Source organism: Hypanus sabinus, chromosome 9, assembly GCF_030144855.1.
Source record: "Hypanus sabinus isolate sHypSab1 chromosome 9, sHypSab1.hap1, whole genome shotgun sequence".
In the NCBI taxonomy this organism is placed as follows: Eukaryota; Metazoa; Chordata; class Chondrichthyes; order Myliobatiformes; family Dasyatidae; genus Hypanus; species Hypanus sabinus.
The window spans coordinates 143,401,241-143,419,254 of NC_082714.1; the positions used below are offsets into that span (position 1 = coordinate 143,401,241).

The 18,014-nt window shown below is 38.4% G+C and overlaps 1 protein-coding gene across 1 annotated transcript in view; it reads left to right on the forward strand.

Annotated features, from left to right (window-relative positions):
• The first annotated feature begins 367 nt into the window (after positions 1 to 367).
• LOC132399870 (disks large-associated protein 1-like) overlaps positions 368 to 18,014 on the forward strand; it is a 582,904-nt gene continuing 565,257 nt past the window's right edge. The window contains exon 1 of the mRNA XM_059980732.1: positions 368 to 459. The gene's annotated coding sequence lies outside the window, so the exon portion shown is untranslated. The remainder of the gene's footprint in view (positions 460 to 18,014) is intronic.

The window sequence follows — 18,014 nt, forward strand, 5'->3', positions numbered from 1 at the left end:
TTCCAATTTTGATTTTTTTTATGAATATAACATTCTAAAAGTAAAAACAACTGCCCACATCACACCATTAATTTTCAGGTTTGTTCTCAATGACATTAGGCTGACTTTTGCACCAGAAGTCTACAAGATGGTGATAAATAATGAAACCTTGTTCTGTGTGAATCCCTGTAACGGGATGATCCATGCCTTGTATTAGCGGTAGCCGGCTTTGCTTCTCTCTTCCCTTCTGCATGTATTGTTACACTCTCAAGAGGTTCTCAGTGCCGCAGCATCACTGACAGCCGAAAGCAGGCTGTGGTATTTGGAAGAATAATGGTGAGCACCATGGAGCTAACAGTTACTCCAGGAAAATAATTCAAAATATGAAGAATGCGAAACACCGCTCTAGGCCAAATTGAAATCAAGGATTAAATGAACAGAAATCTGGGCCTCTTCGATGGTTCAGTTTATTCAGAAGCCGTGAGTGTTTATTTTTTTTCATTGCTGGTAAACGTGAAGACTGGTTCTGTGGTGCAAGCTTTGTTCTGTGGTCTTTCAATATCTAACTTTGTTAAAACAAATGATGTTCTCTTCAGCACAGTAGTGGAGTGTTTCTTAATTTTGATTAATAGGAGCGGGACATACACAGAACAAAGCCTAGTCCATAAAGTGTACGAGCTGACACGAATGTGCCAGGAATGCCAAGATCTCTGTTTATTTGTGTTTGTTTTAAAGTAAGAGCAGCCGATGAATATTAAAGGTAAATGGAGATATTTCATAAAATGAGGTTTTCCTCAAGGTGATGGCATCATCATGACTCAAGAAGCAAATACTGGCTGCCTGGTTCTGTACACAGTCCACTGAAATGTTTCGGTGCATCACTGGCTTACTTTGATTTACATCGCAGAAGTTGAGAATGGTATGTTGCCACATCCAATACATGTTTAATGCATTCAATTTCCCCCCAAAAGCTAAATTATAGCCATTGTTTCTTATGCAAAGAAGTGCGTTATCAAAAGCTCTTTTGATAAACACGCCGTATCTGAGCCGTTGCGTTTGGGATTCTTGTTCCGTGTCTTCCATTGCGACTGACAACCAATCATATTTGCATTTATTTCTCCGGTGAAAGGATTCAATAACAATACTAATTTGAGACTCTGTCTTACTGGCTCGTATGTTGTTATATTTTATATAATCACTGTATAAAGGGGGAAATATTTTTCATTTTTATTACAGTAAACGGACTTTCAGCAGCAAAATGTATATTAAAAGTGAGGGCGATAATCCTTCTAAATTGATTTTTGCCGGACGTTGATGTATTTGATCTATGTTGTGGATATCTACACGAGTGTAATTGATCTAAATACATATCTAGATTCGGGGAGTCTATTTATTGCCGGGACGAAGCAGGTAAACATTCGGGGCACACATTCACTACTGTGTTCGTTCTGTTAGGAACGAAGCATGCATTGCAATGTTCATATTTAAAACTTGAATCTGACTTATTGAAGGGAATATCATTTTATGATACATTCTCAGCGAGACATTCACGCCAGTGGCTATTAGAAGTCACATTCACTAATTTAGTTATACGAGTGTAAAACGCGGGACGACATGGAGTAAGTGGAGTTTAATTTTCGAAAATACTTGACGGCAATTTGTTCGTAAATGGAATATTAACATCAGTGTCCAGGTCTCTCAAATAGTCCTTCCCTTTATTCGCCAGTAACCGTACGCACTCCTCAAATGAAACACACTTTGTTATCAACTAACTTAATTATAACTGTTTATACATACGCATGCTAAATAATTCGCTTTTGCTGATTAGTTAAGTTACTGGGGGCGTGTTTTTTTGTAGATTTAACTGCATCTTGTTTTACAAAACGGGCGATGGAGAACATGGTCATAGTAGTTTTAACATTAGTTTCGCGGTGAGGTTTATTATCTGCGTTTATAGTTGCCATTAAATAATCGTACACTTCTGAGCTCCATAATTAGCAAGTGTGTGATGTTTCATGTTTGGAGACGCAAGTGTTGCTGCCAACCTTCTTCACTCGCTGAGTACCGCATCTATTCGGCTCGGATTCAGACCTCTTGAGTTTATTTACCACTCTTTGCTGCTCTCCATACGCTTCAGTGTTACAGAGCAAATATTTAGCCCCATCCAAGGGTTTTGAAGGTGGCATTGATTGAAATCTGTTGATTTTTTTGTTTAAAAAGAGGGTGCGTTTTCTTTGTTTACAACGCAAGAGCCCATTGTCCGAGTTAAGTGGACGGGTTTAAGAAACGATCTGACCAGGAGACGGAAAGCAATGGAGGTGCTCATAGACTGCAGCCTGAAATCGGACTTCCGGCTCCCAACCGTCTCCCCTCATACTTGATCGAGCATCACCTGAATTTTAGGTGAATTGAGTTTGCGAAAGGTAACCAAATGCGGTCAGCAGCGAATGCCCCCTTGTCTTTCTCTGAAGGCTGCGGCGAGCTCGCAGTTGGGTATCGTTTTGTGATACTGTAGGATAAGCACTCCCCAGCGCTCCGCACAAACTGATCAGTGTGAATGATATGTTTCCGTTCAGTGAGGTCTACAGACTGACAGATTTAGCGATTAAATCCATAACAACAATAAATCAAGCAAAAAGGAGAATCAATCATTTGTAAAATCTTGCCAAAAAAGTAAGGATCGATGTAATTCACTTATATTTGGATATTGGGTACAAAAATAAGGAATAATTTCGCATCTAAATGTTGGTTTTATTCACAAGAAAACGGTCCGTCATTTTGATCATTTAAATAATTAATGCACTCAGAAGCAGCGGTGGGGATTGTTTACTTGAATGTGTGTGTTTCGATGGATTTCCATTTTAATGTATTCCAGTTGGCGTGCTGTCGCGTAAACCAAACAAAGTGCACTGTGTTCTTATATTTAAACCTAATCATGCAACTCAGTGCAAATCTTTATCACGGGACCTCCATCTGAATAATAATACGTTGCTGCTGATGACATTGCTTTAATATTCTCACCTCTTGTTCCATCCTGCATTGGGAAAAAGAATTGGCTGGCACCCGGCATTTTCAGACCCATAATAAATATGAAAGGCACCCAAATATTAACTTGTACTTCAGTGTAAACTTGCTCTCTTTTTGCCATGTTAAATGGACCAAATATTGAGAAGAAACATTAAAATTGAATGCATAAAACATCAAAAGTGACTAATAACAAAAAAAAAGGTGGAGATACGACAGATACAAGTTTGTTTTGTTTTATGGTCCACACGGAGTTCGGCTTTGACCCATTTCGATGACGAAACCGGTCTGTAGATGGACTCTTCAAATCCTGAAAGTCTGCCTGTCTTCTGAGAGGTAAAGCTTACACTTTTCTTCAGTGACTCGGAGGAGGATAGGGACTTTACCTTATTATTTGACAGGAAAATATCTCTTTGACAAATTGATTGGATTATTTATATGAGTACCAAGTACTTGGAGATCTTAAATTTAAATCTCCAGTCTTCTTAATCTAGTCACTTCAGACTCATTAGGAGAATAATAAATTAGTCTTTATTACTAGAAGATTCAAGAACTTCCCATTCAAGATGGGTTTTGCCAATATATTTGCTGATGTTGAAGTGAATTGTATCTATGGATAAAACCATTTACTAGCAGAGAGCAATAGTCTGAAAATAGTCCTGATGAAGGATTTTGGCCAGAAATGTCAACTATACTTTTTTCCATAGATACTGCCTGGCTTGCTCAGTTCCTGCAGCACTTTGTGTGTGTTGCATGATTCTATTTATCTTCGTCTTTTTCCAATGCAAGTTTCACATGATTTTTAATTGTCAATCACAAGAATAAAAAAAAAACTGGATCAGATATGAAGATAAAAAACATTTTTTAATATTCTATTATCTTCTGTTTTATTGTTCTGTAAACTTGCATGTGTGTCTCCCTGGGAAGCAAACTTTCACATCAGGAGGCAATTAATTCTTTAGTTAATACTGATACTGTATGCTAAGCAGATTGATCCAGTTCTTGCAAACAGTGCATCATGCTCACAGTTAGCATCACTGAAAATTCAAATAATATCAACAGTGGTTACAAAGTCGGTATATAGTGGTTCGCATAACACTATCAGTGTCAGTAGCCCGAGTTTCTGTTCTTGTCACTGTCAAAAGTGTTTGAACGTTCTCTCCATGACTACGTGGGTTTCATTCCACATTCCAAAAACCTGCGGTTTAGTAGATGTAATTGGGCAGTATAGGTTCGTTCAGCCAGAAGGGCCTTTTATCGTGCTGTACACTGAATAAATAACATGAAATTACTAATTTTGAAGTTTACCAAGTTGCATAAGTCAGGTGGATTTCTTGCATTTTCACTTAAAGTGAGCACTGACAATCAATACTATTGTACTGTATTGTCCATCGTGAAACTTTGCATTGGTGTTTTCTTGCTTCCCTGAAGAACATTTCCAGATATATGGTCAAAATTAAATTACTTCATGATCCCTCATTGATTTTCAAACCAATTACTTCTGCTACCAGGAGCAGAGATCGCATCTTCTGTGCCCAAATCCAGCTCCTCTATGTGGACCAAGAAAAGAGAATAGAGTATTCCTTGTTGACTTGGACTAATTTTTTTTCTTCCCTAATCTGCATCACTCTGTTCCCAGTGCATCTGCTGACATTCTAGATAATTTGTTACAATTCCTCTTTTACACTACAATAGAATTGATCTAACAGTTCTCTTTTGGGAAACTTTTCTGCAAACCTGCTGAAATTCCCAAAGCTCTTCCAAACTGATTTCCTTCGTTTATCAAACAAAATTTTTGATTATGCACATTTCTAATAGTTACAATTGCTATTTTTTTTAAAAAAGCTTATCAGAAATGATCAATGTTAAGTGTTGGGCCATAATTGAAATATGGTGATTGGTTTATTCTTATCCAGTTTATCTTTCTCTCCTAGCTTCTGCCCTTCACTTCCAGTCCTGACTCGCCCTGAAACATTGAGTGTACCCCTCTATAGGTTTTGCCTGACTTGCTGTGTTTCTCCAGCATTTTATGTGTGTTGTTTTTACATTTCCTTCCATTTCTGTAGACTGTGTAACATTCCTAAAGCACAATATGCAAAGTGAAGGGTCCAAAGCTATTTTTGACTTATAACCATATAACAATTACAGCACGGAAACAGGCCAGCTCGGCTCTTCTAGTCCATGCCAAACGCTTGCTCTCACCTAGTCCCACCTACCTGCGCTCAGCCCGTAACCCTCCATTCCTTTCCTGTCCATATACCTATCCAATTTTTTTTTTAATGACAAAATCGAACCTGCCTCTACCACTTCTACTGGAAGCTCGTTCTAAACAGCTACTACTCTCTTACAGCTACCACTCTCTGAGTAAAGAAGTTACCCCTTGTGTTACCCCTAAACTTTTGCCCCTTAACTCTCAACTCAATATTTTCTGGCTAGGTGACATATCAGGAGCTGACTTACTTTGACTTTAACTCTTTATTGCAGAATGTATATCTCCCTTAAGATGCTCCTTAAATTTGGCCTAACAACTTTAGATTAGAATATTTGTAAAATGCATTTGGGTCATTTTGTGGGGTTTATTTAAAGAAGTAGTAGTGGAATTAGGCTTATTTCAATTCAAGCAAAATTTGCCCAAATTTATTTGTTGTTCCTGCATAGCTCTCTGCTGCTGGCTGATCTTCATCCTTGTATTTCTCTTCTATTTGGCTCATGTGTAAACACGTTATATAATTTTCCTTCAGTTCTTAACTCTGTTTTTATGGGTTCAGTCCAAACACAACCGGTAGGATATTTATATTCTAGCATGGTGATGGAAACTTTAATTAATATATCCTAATTATCCTCTAGCTTTAGTCCATTTCTACTGTTACTGATTGATCGAGATACCATCCCTTCAAGCCGAACTGCCCAGCAACCTGATTTAATCCTGGCTTAATCATGGGACAGCTTACAATGACCAATTAACCTATCAACCGGTATGTCTTTGGAATGTGGGAGGAAACCAAGCACCTGGAGGAAACCCACACAGTCATGGAGAGAACGAATAAACTCCTAACAGACAGCAACGGGAATAAAGAGTTTGTATGATCGATAGTAGTTTCCCAGGCATGTCAAAACACCACTGTAGCTACAATGTTGTATTCTCTGTAATTATTACTACTCGTAACTCTTTGCATTCTATTGTACTCCATTTATGGACACAGATTCTTATTCTCTTACCTTATTCCCTAATTTAATTTGGTTTACCTTCACGCTTCTGTGCAATGGTGCACTTATATCTTCCACATAGCCTGTTTCTTTCCTGTCATCCTCATTAGTTCCACTTCCCATACACTTGCTTTGTCAGGATACTTCTGTTTTCATTGCTTTCTGAACTATTCTCATTCTCAAGTGTAAAATCCTGAACTATTTTCCAGTCTCTTGGCTGCCTTATTCAAATGATTCCCAAATGTTGAATTTGGTAAGTTCTTTACATCTCTGTGCATGTCTACATCCATTTTTTAAAGACAAAAATTGACAAGGATTAAAGGCCCACTGTTGTTTAGGGTCAACCATGGAGCCTGCATCCCAGCTGTTGTCAGCAATACACAAACCAGGGTAGTACAATATGGAGAGCAAGCTGATGACTATGTAGCAGGCTCTCCCTCTCTAAACAGCAGATGAATCCGAAGGAATGGCAAAGCCAGATACAGTTTGACACCAACATCTTCACAGGAGTTGCCAGTCAGAATTGAATTGAACGATGGGCTGTGTTACGGACTCCAGCTCCAGGATTTTCCTCAGGGTTTACTCTCAAACCCTTCCCCATGAGTAGGTTTGGCCATAAGGCAACAGAGGTTTGAGATCAGAATTTTCCTTCTCCTAGATGAGATGCCAACCACGGTTGATGAGCCCCAACAGCCCGGACAGGGATAATCTTTAACCTAAACATCAAGGTAGTTCAGTAAATACCTTTCCCATGGCATATCATAGAAAATAGCATTTTAGTTTGGATAGGACATCCAAAATAAATTCACAGCACAGTTGGGTCAATTCTGTGAGAAGTAAAATTATTTAAATACTTCATAGGTGTAATCAGGAAAAAAACTAGAATGATAAACTTTCACTAAAATATTCCTTGTTTGAAGCAGGAAGAGAATACAATCCTGTCATTCCGTGCAGAGGGAGAGTGCAAGAGACTGTTGAGGTCTGTATGAGTGAATGTTAATGGCAGTCACCCCTAAAGCTGAAGTAGGCCCATATCAAACGGGGAAAAAAAGTTTTGTTTTTAGCCATTGAGGGAAAATGAAAATTAATTGGAATCCATATAAGTTTGTATTTTCTTGTTTTATATTTTGTTTATACAAAAGCTTGTAATCCGGTTCACAGTTGAATCAAGAACAGAAATGCTGGAGGAACACAGCCAGTCAAACAGCATCTGTGGAAAGAGAAATGTGCAAAAATTCTGGGTCAGGGGTCCTTCCTCAGACTCTGCTGTCTAGTTCTCGAACTGAGTCATTAATTTTTTTCTCTTTCCACAGATGCTGCTTGACTGGCTGGGCTCCTCTGACATTTTGTGTTTTTTTTTGTTTTAGATTCCAGAAATTGCAGTTTGTTTTTCATTGTGGCTCACAATAGAGCTAGTCTTACTTGATGTTCATTCAAAGTTCAAAGTAAAGTTTATTGTCAGAGTAGATACATGTCACCACATACAACCCTGAGATTTGTTTTCTGCGGGTATACTTAGCAAATGTACAGAACAGTAACTGTAAACAGGATCAATGGAGAGCAAACTGTGCAAATGCAAACATAAATAAATAGCAATAAATAACAAGCATGAAATAACAAGATGAAGAGTCCTTAAAGTGACACCTTTGGTTGAGGGAACACCAGAAGCAGAATGAGTGATCAAGAGCCTGATGGTTGAGAAGTAGTAACTGTTCTTGAATCTGGTGGTGTGAGTCCTGCGGCACTTGTACCTTCAATCTGATGGCGACTGCAAGAAAAGACCAAGGCCTGGGTGCTGAGGGTCTTTGATGATGGTTGCTGCATTTCTATGCCCATGTTTCATGTAGATATGCTCAGTGGGTGGGAGGGTTTTACCCATGATGTACAGGGCTGAATCCATTACCTTTGGTAGGATTTTCTGCCCAAAGGCATCAGTGTTCCTATTACCAGGCTGTAATGGAACCAGTCTGCACAGTTTCCACCACGCACCTATAGAAGTTGGATAGTATAGGGTTGGAGTTCATGATCTCCAGCTCTGAAGAATATGCAAGTGTCGACAGTAACATGTGAAAGGTTAGTGTCCAGTAAGAAGGGTCAGTGATGCATAACAACCCATTGGTATGGTCTGGGAAGTAATTTCTTTCAATGTGATGGAGGCGGATGCTTTAGTTGGGATGTTATTGAAAGGGTAGCAGTTGCTTGGGTTGGTTCCACTGTAAGCTCTGTCGAGGAGAAAAGTGGCATCAAGCTTATTGCTCAGTTGAGTGAGAAGGATTAGAGACGGTGGCAGCAGTGTGCACTCCTGAAAGATACAGTGCTGTCTGCTGTCTGGAGGGTGCAAGGTTTCAAAATTAACCAGATTGCTTGGATTTGCCTGTTGGAATGATATTATTCACTCTTTTTGTTATGCGGAGGAATGATTTGTGTACAGCTACAACCTATGATTATTGGATAACTGGTGAAATTAATCTCATTGGATGGAGATTTCCTTGTTGCCCAGTAAATGGTTCTTGTTGACATGTTAACATTGTTAATTGTTGACAAGTCATAGTTCTTCCCCTTTATGCTTCACTCAGTAGTGATTGGAGTGGGATCACAAACATGAGAAAATCTGCAGATGTTGGCAATCCAAAGCAACACACACAAGATGCTGGAGGAACTCAGCAGGCCAGGTAGCATCTTTAGAAAAGAGTACAGTCGATGTTTCCAACTGAGACCCTTCTTCAGGACTGGCAGGGAAATGTGAAGGAGTCAGAGTGAGAAGGTAGGGGAGGGGAGGAGGAAGTACAAGGCAGCAGGTGATAGGTGAACCTGGGAAAGGCAGAGGGAGTGGAGGAAAGAGATGGGAAGTTGATTGGTGAAAGAGATAAAGGGCTGGAGGAGGGGGAATCTGCTAGGAGATTCTACTTCCCATTCCCATTCTGACATGTCATTCTATGGCCTGCTTTACTGCCACAATGAGGCCCCACTCAGGTTGGAGGAACAACACCTTATATTTTTTGTAGGTAGCTTCCAACCTGATGGCATGAACACCAGTTTCTCGAACTTCTGGTAATTGCACCCCCCCCCCCCCTTCACCATTCCTGTTTACCTTATCTCTTTACCTGCCCATTACCTCCCTCTGATGCTCCTCCTCCTTCCCTTTTTTCCATGGTCATCCATCATCTCCTATTAGATTTCCCCTTCCTCCAGCCCTTTACCTCTTTGACCAATCAAATTCCCAGCCCTTTACTTCACCACCTTCCCTCTCTCCCAGTTTCACCTATCACTTACCACCATGTACTCCTTCCTCCCCCCCCCCCACCTTTTTACTCTGACACCTCCCGCCTTCCTTTGCAGTCCTGATGAAGGGTCTTGGCCCAAAACATCAACTATTTATTCTTATCCATTGGTGCTGCCTGGTCTGCTGAATTCCTCCAGCATTTTGTGTGTGTTGCATGTGAATGGAGTAGACCTGGCTCTGAATTTTGCAGCTTTTGAAACTTTGCCCATTACAGCTTGTCACTTCCTTTTCATCATGTGTCCTTAATAATTGCTTCTATTATGCAGAGTACATGAAATTAATCTGTAGTCCGGACATTTCAACGTGTCAACCCTGTCTTTGCAAATTAATTCTTGATGATCAAAGTACGTGGACTGACTTTGAACTTCCAAGATACTTTCTCAAGTGTCCCCAGTCTTCGATCAGTTTGGTGTTGGAATTAGATACAATTACTGTTTAAGTGGCTTTTAGACAGAAGGCAAGGCAGAGGAGGATATTTGTAAATATGAGCAAGTGGAAATAGTATAGATGGTAAAAAGGCAACCTTGGACTTGATGGGCTGAAGAGACCGTTCTTGTGCTATGCAGCACTATAATTTTTATCTATTATTTGTGAATATGAATATCTGGGTGTCTTTCCTAAATTGCAAGCATTGGAATTTCTGAGAATGTGTAGGCAGTTGTCATTTAATATTTTATTCGTGGTTCATTTAAAACATAACCATGAACTTTTTTAATGGGCATGATTATATGTAGAACAACTTGTTTATAATTTTATTTAATGTGCTGCATATCTTGATGTTCTCTCTATATACCTGACATGAATTCAACATCTGAGAATGCAGATAAGTTACAAGCATGGAATTTTAATTCCATCTTGTCTGCTGCTGAGGAAACTCTATGCTTACCCAGGAGTATGTAATATTCTTCAATCCAGTAATAATTTTATTTTGTCATTGTAGTCACACAGCAAGGAGAAAGGCCCTTCAAACCATCCAGTTCATGACAGTCTTCAGACCTGAATGTGGATTGTAGGTTGAGTTTAAAATGCATCCCAGAACAATAGTGTTCTTGGAATTGCAGACTGGCGTTGATTGCAAACAAAGAAACAGTCCATTCGACCTCAGGTGCCTACATATGCACAAAATGGGGATTAACATTCATTTTGGGAGTCTGGAGTGTTACTATGAAGATGGAGGCTTTTGATAATTGTATGTAATTCAAAGGAAGCATTGTAGAAACATTGTAACAATAGAATTGTCCTGCTTTTACCTTTGATCTTTAGCATATGAAAATCTCATGTAATATTGGGTCAGGCAGGCCTCTTCTTCCAAGAGTGTCTCCATATGATACCTGTTGCTAGTTTTGTTATATCCACCAGCTTTAGTGCCTCTCCATGACTTCATTTACAGTCACAACGAAGTCCAGTAGTTTTTTTTTTGTAATCATAGTCATGCAGCATGGAGAAAGTCTCTTCAACCCATTTAGCCCCTACCAACCTAGATGTCCATCTGAGTTAGTCCAGTTTTGCACATATCCTTCTAAACTTTCACAAACAAGAGAAAAGCTGTAGGTGCTGGAATGTTCGAAGCACCTAAGGAAAACAACAAACAGTTGACATTTCAGTCCGAGACCTTCAACAGGACTGGAGAAAAAACAGATGAAAAGTCAGAGTAAGATTTCTCTGACCTCATCTTTTTTCTCCAATCATGATGAAGAGTCCCAGCTTGAAATGTCGACTGTTTACTCTTTTCCATAACTGCCTGACGGCGGCCCCCTAGGCCTGAGTCAAGTCGATGTAGTAGTAGTGTCAGTGCTGGCCGGCCTGCTGAGTTCCTCCAGTATTTTGAGTGTGTTCCTCTAAGATTTTCCTATCCATATGGGAATTTTGGCGAAGTCAGCATTTATTTTTATGACTCTTTGCCCTCAGTGGAGTGGTTTGCTGAACCACTTTGCCGACATTAAAAAACACAATTATATTGCTCTGAGTCTGGCTTCCTAGGCAGGCTAGTCAAGACAAGGTTGATGGATTTCCTTATTTGAAGTGAACAGCAATCTAGTAGTTTAATTGTCACAATTTTTGTTGCTAGTTTATATTTCAGATTTATTTTATTCCTTGAATTAAATTTCGTAGGCTGCTGTGATCACATTCAATCTTGTGTTTCCAGAGTATCAGTGTGGTGATTTAAAACTTTGTATACTTTTCTAATGATTTGTGCCAATGTTACTTTTTTTCTGAAGTTATGTTTATTCAATGCCAGGTATCCCGATTTTAAATTTATGCAAATTTCTTGTCACAAGGTACCCTGACGTGTATACAGTTTGCTTGTTTCCTTGTTTAGTATTTACCCCTGGACACCAAGACAGGACAATTACAAACTATATGACGATGTGCTGCTGTGGCCAAATTAAACATAAATGACAACCATAATGCTATGTCATATTGTTTCTTAGTAAATCTTTAGAATCTGGTTTAGGTACATCTGGTAAAGTATATTGGCACCAAATGCATACATCTACTCAGATTACAAATGTAATGAAACTTTTGCACCAATAGGCCAACCATGAAACAGTTCTGCCCAATGGTATATTGGCTTTTATAGTCACATATGTGACTAAATATAGGTATGTATATATATATATATATAGCACATGAGAACTCTTGTGTGCGATGTTGGTCTTTTTACTTCAACTTCCTGCACAGGGAGTGCAGAGATGATTTATCAGACTGATTCCTATGATGATAGGAATACATACATTGAGAGGTTGCGTAGGCTAGGCCCTCTGATTCACTGGAGTTTAGAAGAGTGAGAAGAGACCTCATTGAAACATATAAAACATATAAAATTGTCTGTGGTTTAACAAAGCATATGTCTCCTCACAGACCAGGGCTCAGTTTCACAGTACTGTTTAGGACAGAAATGAGCAATGAATTCATTCAAAGGGAGGTAAATCTTTAAGACCGTGTACCTTGGTGGTTCTGGGGTCTCAGCCATTCACTGCATCGAAACTGGGGTAAATTAATTTTTGGAGATGTTAGGGGAATCAATACAAAAAGGAGGAGGGCAGGAGAAGGGAAGTTGATTTAGGTCAGCTGTGATCTTGTTGAATGGTGAAATATGCTTGAGGGGTTGACTGACCTTTACTTGCTCATACTTCTAATGATCATTCTAAGATATGGGAAAAACTTGGTATTTCAAATGTTGCAACCTTTTATTTTCTTGTATCAATTTGTAAATTGTTCTAGACAGTCAAAAAGAAAGGCATGGCACATGGAACCCTTAAAAGGGAGGAGAGAAGATGTTCTGATGTGGGCGATTATATTTAAAAGTGAAAACTACTAGGTAACAAATCAAAAATAATGTTTCAGTTAGAAAGTATTGAGAGGTAGCAATGGCTTTCAAGCTGGTAATTAATAAACCATGATCAATAAACAATTATTTATTGCTTTTGACTGTGGTTACTGTGAGTGTGTATGTATGTTTGTGTGTATATATATTTAAAAATTCTTTGGTAATCCAGAGCACACTTATAATAATCTCAGTACACCTAGCCAATTTATTTCAAGTTATTGCTATAGTACTCCCTGAAGAGAAAAACTTTAAAGGGGATGAAAAGTAGATAAATTGAGCTCAGTTTACATGAACCTCAATCAGGGCAATTGTTGACTCTCAAGAAATCTAAAATTTTGCATTAATTCTGCCAATCAATTTTCTTCTCCGTAGTATCCAAGTTTGAAGAATTTGGTTTGTCACCTAAAACCTCTATAGATGTACCATGGAGAGTATTGTGACAGGCTGCATTACTGTCTAGTATCGGGGTGGGGTGGCACAACTGCATAGGACCAAAAGAAGCTACAGAAAGTTGCAAAATTAGACAGCTCCATCTTGGGTACTAGCCTCCATAGTATCCAAGACATCTTCAAGGAACGGTGCCTCAGAAAGGTGACATCAATTATTAAGGACCCCCATCACCCAAAGCATGCCCTCTTCTCATTGTTACCATCAAGAAGGAGGTACAGAAGCCTGAAGGTACACACTCAATGATTCAGGAACAGCTTCTTCCCCCTACCATTCGATTCCTAAATTGACATTGAACCCATGAACACTACCTCATTTTTTTTCCTTTTTTGTCTTTGCACTCTTTTAAATCTATTCAATATACATGTATATACAGAGTGATTAATACACTTGGTTATTTATTATTTTTCTATATTATCATGCATTGCATTGTACTGCTGCTTCTAAGATAACAAATTTCACAGCACGTGCCGGTGATAATAAATCTGATTCTTTTTAAAACAAAAGGATCATACATGAATCCAACCATGCTACTTTCAAGTGCGATATCATGGTTGTAGTGCTGGTCTGCTGGATATATGTCAGTAACCCATGTGATTACATAAGTACATGCAAACTCCACTCAGAGAGCACTGTAGGTCAGGATCAAACCCAGGATGCTAGATCTGTGAGCCAACAGTTCTATTGGCTGTGCTATTGTGTATTTCACTGTGTTATTCATGAATAAATTACCCCATGTATTCAAAGGATGAGGGGATTTAAACTGTGAACCATGTAATCCCTAGAGCATGAAATGCTTGAAACTCCTTTTTTCCATTTATATTCCACATTTACAGTATTAGCATTTTTTAAAATTTTTAATCTTTGGAAATTTATCTCTCTCAAATGGCCACATCTTGTCCTCAAGAATTTGCAGGAATTCACATAATTTTGTATTTTAATTTTATAACCTGTAGATATTATCAATGAAGCTACCCTTAGTATGAAAGGGAACAGTTTTAAACTTTTGAAGTTCATTCCTGTTATCATGTAAAATGTTAATGTTTAAAAAATGACTTTGATGTTTACTTTCTGTCCCACTTTAGTCTTCTCAACCTAAACTTCCTTTGCATGCTAATTCTCGTTCTAAACCCAAGTTGTTGTGAACCCACCCTTGATCTCTGGAGCTATTACAAAATAAATTTATAAATTATGATATGCTATGTTGGCACTGGAATGTGTGGTGACACTTGTGGGCTGCCCCCTCAGATGTGTTGGTTATGAACACTAAAGACACATTTGACTGTATGTTGTGATGTAAATGTGACAGATAAACTTGAATCTTGAATCTATGTTTGCTTATCCTTCTATTGTAGACTGTTTGCATGGGTTGCTAACTCTCCATTCATCCCGGTTTAAATGTATGAAAAGCAATTTTAGAGAGTACTCTACCTTCTGAATGATGTATAAAATATAAATGGTATATGTGCAATTTTAAAAAATATTTATTTTCTCTTTGATATGTGAGGGGTGATTTTTCAGGAGTCAAGGCACTGTAAATCTAACGTTAAGGACATCACTGGGAAGAATGAACTCTGGGCAATACAGTGGTGTGACTGTTCATGCAGGACATCACAGATTCAGTGACCTGGGTTCTATCCTCACCGGTGATGACAGGTGGACATTCTCCTGGTAAATGTTGGATTCCTGAGTGTGATGGTTTATTTCCGTCCCAAAGATATACTGGTTGTTAGATAAATTAGCTGCTATATTGGGAAAAGTGTGAAGTGAATTTCTTTGGAAGGTCGAAGTTAAAGGCAGAATAATGGCAAGATTATTAACATTGTGGAGGTCTGTGTCCATAGATCCCTCAAAGTTGCTGCACAAGTTGATAGGATTGTTAGGAAGACATATGGTATATGTATATGGTCTGGGATTCAGTTCAAGTGCCATGAGGTAACGTTAGAGCTCTATGAAACCCTGGTTAGACGACACTTATAGGGAGTGTGTGGATGTGTTAGACAGGGCGAGGAGGAGATTTACCAGGATGCTGTCCAGATCAGGGAGCATGATTTATGAGGAAAGGTTGTGCAAGCTAGAGCTTTTTTCTCTCTGAAGCAGGGGAGGATGTGACATGGCTCTATAGAGGTATAGAAGATGATGAGAGGAATAGATCGAGTGGATATCCAGTGACTTTTTCCAAGGACAGAAATTGCTAACATGAAGGGGCGTAATTTTAAGGTGGAAAGTATAGGAGGGATGTCAGAAAGTGGTGAGTGTGTGGAATGCACTGCCAGGGGTGGTGGTAGAGCCAAATAAATTAAGGGCATTTGAGTCTCTTAGATAGAAACATGGGTAATAGAAAATTGGAGAACTATGTGGATCGGTTAGATTGATTTTGGAGTAGGTTAAAAAGTTAGCACAACACCTTGGACGAAAAGACCTGTACAGTGCTGAAATGTTCTGTGTTCTATTGTTTACCTTTGGTGTTGATGGTGCAAGGAATATCCTTGATGGTAGTTTGGGGTTGTGAAAGTAAATGGATTACAGGGAAATTGGATGTCATTCCATAGGAAATATAAGAACATTGTTAAGCAATATTAAATGAAAATCAAAAGAAGACCAGTAGTAGCTTAATGAATACACTAAAAGCTTTGTAGTCTAAAAGTAGTTATCTACCTTGCTAGGACTTTGATAGATTAAAATTATATGTTTTAAACTCATTGAGTTGTCACATGCTGGTGGAATGATATCTCCTGGTTTCCTATTATTTCTCTAAGGAGCAGCCAGCTCAAGTACTGAAGTTATCTAACATGAGTAATCAATGCATTTTAAATAACTATCTTGGCAACCCCTGTTGCGTGGAGATAATGGATTTTTTTTATATAAATACTGAAAGCATAGTTTAATTTCTTTTTGTCTGAGAATTTTTTCTGTCCACTTGGCTTGAAGTGCCAGATTTCAGAAAGCTTGACTTTAACAATCTCAGAATCACTGGGAGATATATATTCACCAAGAAATGAATCTGACATGTGATCGATGAAAACATAGATTTCTGTTACAATATGGTAGACCAGCCTTGACATGCACTTTATTAGGTACAGAAGTGGAATTTAGTGAGTTAATCTGCTGCTGTAGCCCATCCACTTCAAGGTTATTTTGTTGTGTGTTCAGAGATGTTCTTCTGCATACCACTGTTGGGACACATGGTTATCTGATTTACTGTTGCCCTCCTGTCAGCATAAACCACTCTGGCCATTTTCATCTGACTTCTTTCATTAACAAAATGTTTTCACCCACTGTTTTATTTTATTTATTGCAATTTTTTTTTTTGTAAACTCTGGAGACTGCTGTGGTGAAAATCCCAGGAAATCAGCAGTTTCTGAGATACTCAAACCACCTCATCTGGCACCAACAATCACTCCACAGTCAAAGTCAGTTAGATAACATTTCTTCCCCATTCTTTGGCCTGAACAAGAATTGAATGTCTTGATCATGTCTGCATGTTTTGATATATTCATTTGCTGCTGTATGATTGGCTGATTAGATATTTGCATTAATGAGCAGGTGTACAGGTGTACCTAATAAAGTGGCCACTGAATATATATTCACCAGGAACTGAAATTGACAAGTTTAGTTGATTAATGAAAATGTATATTTCTTCTACAATTTGGTAACACAGCTTCTACATACAATCCAGTGCAACTGAGAACAGGAGGCTGAAGGTCCCTTTTGTAACATAACATTAATTTCAGTACTGCAGAGCATCTTTAAGCCTTGAACAGTTCAGTTTAGTGATAAATGTAGAAGCTAGCAAGATTTACAGTAATAAGGTGATAGCTAGTTGCTTGTTCTTTGTAGAGAACTTTGTGGGTTATGGAGCCTGGGTTTTCCATATGTATCTAGCTTCTGATGGCTCGGTGACAGTAGTTGACCTTGCTAACCCATCAGTAATATTCGGTTTAATGTCAGGAATGAAAATCTATTTATAATAGTATCATTCTTTGGAAGGTTACTCATTGAATTTTACCCAAATTCTTTCAGTAGCTGATTATATGGATCCAAAAGCATCCCTACATACTTGTTGGAAAATTAACTTCAATTTTGTTTTCTTTTTCCTTAATTAGTTAGTAATTTATCCAGATTTTCGTGAACTCCACACTGAGATACTTTTAAATTTTGATTGAACATATTTGATTGAGGCAAGAAATATTGTTAAAATCCCTTTCCTGTTACTTGCCATGAAAGTGGTAAAAGCAGAAGTTTAATGGTGAAAATGAAGTTTAATTATGGGAAATATTTAACATGGTGTTTTCAATAAGAAGCAACAAGGCCACCAGCTCTTGACAATAACTGGTATATTAGAGATCTGGACATCTATGTATAGAACAAGACCAGGTTAGTCTGTTACTCTTGCAATGCATTTTGAGGAGTTGGATTTTGCTATGTTCTTCTTCTATGTCAGCTACGGTGAATGGAAGTGGATTGTTGAAAGATTCAACTGATTCATTATTTTGTTTCAGGTAACAAAATCTGCTGTTCAATTTTCTGGCCCATTCATGACTCCAATCCCACACAATCTGAATGATGGTAACTGCCCTCAGATGTGGCATGGCTAACTATTAAATTGGGTCATAGCAACCTATCAAGTTGACCAGAGGCATGCAATAGATGTCATCCTTGTCAGTAATATCGATAAACTGAGAATGAATGGAAAGGAATGTATTTTAAAGTGGATCATGGAAAGGCCTTGGAAAATGTTTT